Below are 2,436 nucleotides of genomic sequence, written 5' to 3' on the forward strand. Positions count from 1 at the left end.
AAAAAACACCCTGAAAAACAAAACAAAACAAAACAACAAACCAAAACAAAAAACCCACAGCCCTCCCAAGTTAGGGGTTGAGTTTTAGATAAGATGCACTTCTTTAGGCCATGGGCCAGAAAGTCCCTTCCAGGTCTGATGAAGAGCAAAAACTGCCTGTCCCAGCTCTCTGATCACTGAAGGAATGAACAAGGCTATGTGCTCCACAAATTCAAGTGCAGCTGGGTCCCTCACCCTCCATTTTTTTCTTTTTTGGTAAGTATCCAACCATCCCAACCATCTATAAATTCATGGATACAGCAGAGATGCATGGTACAATGACTTTCATACTGGTTGTCTTTTTAATTTCATCAGTGAGAAGCATTTCCCAGTTGTACCGGCCCAAATCCAAGTTCTCGGCAGTTCCATCCTGTGGGATTGCAGCGTGGATGTGGCTGGGCATGCTGGAGGGTCAGGAAGGCTGGGTCCATCCAGTGTCATACAGCAGTGAGGCAGGGCTCTACCAGCTGGCCCTGACAGCTTGGATATTGCTAACCAAATTCTGAGCCAGGCAGATCCCCCAAATCTGTAGCAATGCAATGCCTATGAAAATACCAGCCACCATGGTTAAATTGTCCTGCAACCACTTCTCAAACTGGAGCACACAGCCTTTCTTGTAGATTACAATCTGCTGGTCAACTTCTGGTTTTTGCCTGGCATCATAGCCACACTGTTGATGACATCTTCTGCGGGGTCTTTGGTGCAGCTGGAGAATGGCACGCTGCTTTGCACTGGACTTGTGTGGGAATCTGTGCAATTGAAGCAAATATTTAGGTTCCAATCATCAGCTCCAAAAGCCCCACAGCACTGCCAGAACTTCAACAGGAAAGTGTTTTCCCTTATCGCTCCAATGCACCCTGCGAATCCCAAAATGAACATCATTCCTCCCACCAGGAGGAAGAGCCAGATTGGGTCAAAGCCTCCGAGATCAGTGGTGGAAGAGATATTAGACAGAACTCCTTTTTCATTCCATGCCTACAGTCCAATTCCAAGAAATGCTATTCCCAAGAACCAAAATATGACACTGAAGCCAAATATGAAGTATTTGATGGAACAACTAACTTCAAGACAGTTGTAGCGCTTCCCGGACATCCATCCTCTGGGTTTATGAAGACACTTGCCCTGGCAGCCTGAGTTTGGAGCTCAGGAGCACCCTTGCTCAGAGTAGCCCGGAGGGAGGCAGGGGATCTGGGATGTAGCTCTGGGCAGGACCACAGCGGCCAGAGCTGAGAGCCACGCGGGGACCCACCGGTTGAGAGCAGCTCCCCCACCTTAGGCGTCGAGGCCGCCTAAGCCAGGATGGCCGTGAGCTGGCAGAGAAGCCGAGCGCAGCAAGCCCCCAGCCTCGCCGAAGGTGGCTCTGAGCCCAAGGCGAGAGCCCATGTCCGCCAGTCCGGAGATAGGTCCCTCGGTTAGCCTCTGAGCTTCGGGCAAACGCGGCTGCAACAGATTCTGCTGAAGACGCTATTCCCTCGCCCACCTGCTGGCTCACGTGCCTATAGTAAAACAATTGGTGAGAAGGCATGTATTAAAAATTTAGGGAAGGTTATATATTTTTAAAGCTAAGCCATCTCTTTATGTCCTGTTTTTCTACCTTTAATTTGCTTACATAGCAAGGAAAAGCTGCTGCTGATTCTTTATTAGGTAGAACAGAACCTCTTATATGGGAATATAAGTTTGCCCAGACTGAACTCTATTGAAAGAGTGATGAGAATTTGCCTAGAGTCCAGAGAAGTAACTTGATTTTTGTTTTGTTTTGTTTTGTGTTCTAGCCTTAATGTGGAGAGTAGGGGGAGGTGATTCATAGGGAGAAGAGGGAAGTCACAGAAACTGAATCGGGAAATACTGATGAACCAGCCAGTTGAAGACAAAGTAGAAGGGATCAGGCACTGTTTTGCCATTTCAGTCACTATGATCAGTAACCTCATCTGATTGCAATTTTGTGCTCTTTTCTTCATCTCAAACTTGCAAGTGAGAAAACTAAGGCTCAGAGAAGCTAAGTGATTATATTAAGGTCATTAAGCTTCCCTGTGGAAGAAATGTGGTTTTCGTTACATTTTGCTAAGCAATATGTAATCTGACATTATAGTGAACATATGACCAAAAAAATTATTCTCATGACAAAACAATTCTATCATGGGATATTTTCCCTCTTAAAAATATATCACTTATTTTGCTCTGTGATTTTAGAACCTCTCATTTTCCCTGAGTATATACGTAGGTTCTTTATATAGCTTATAAAGCCTTCCATGTCTACATCATTCCTGTTGAACTCTACAATAAACCTGATAGGCAGACAGAGCATCTCTTAATCTGATAAAACACCATCTCTGAGAGTTCAAGTGACTTGCTCAAGATAATACTGCAAATATCTGAAATAGGCAAATTCAAAAACTG

At 45.1% G+C, this 2,436-nt stretch overlaps 1 pseudogene across 1 annotated transcript; it reads right to left on the minus strand.

Annotated features, from left to right (window-relative positions):
- Nucleotides 1–499: 499 nt before the first annotated feature.
- On the minus strand, nt 500–1,131 carry LOC309851088 (tetraspanin-5 pseudogene; annotated as a pseudogene). Its single transcript has one exon. The product of its transcript is annotated as a tetraspanin-5 pseudogene (transcript).
- Nucleotides 1,132–2,436: the final 1,305 nt, after the last annotated feature.

Source organism: Mustela nivalis, assembly GCF_964662115.1.
Source record: "Mustela nivalis genome assembly, chromosome: 17".
Lineage (NCBI taxonomy): Eukaryota > Metazoa > Chordata > Mammalia > Carnivora > Mustelidae > Mustela > Mustela nivalis.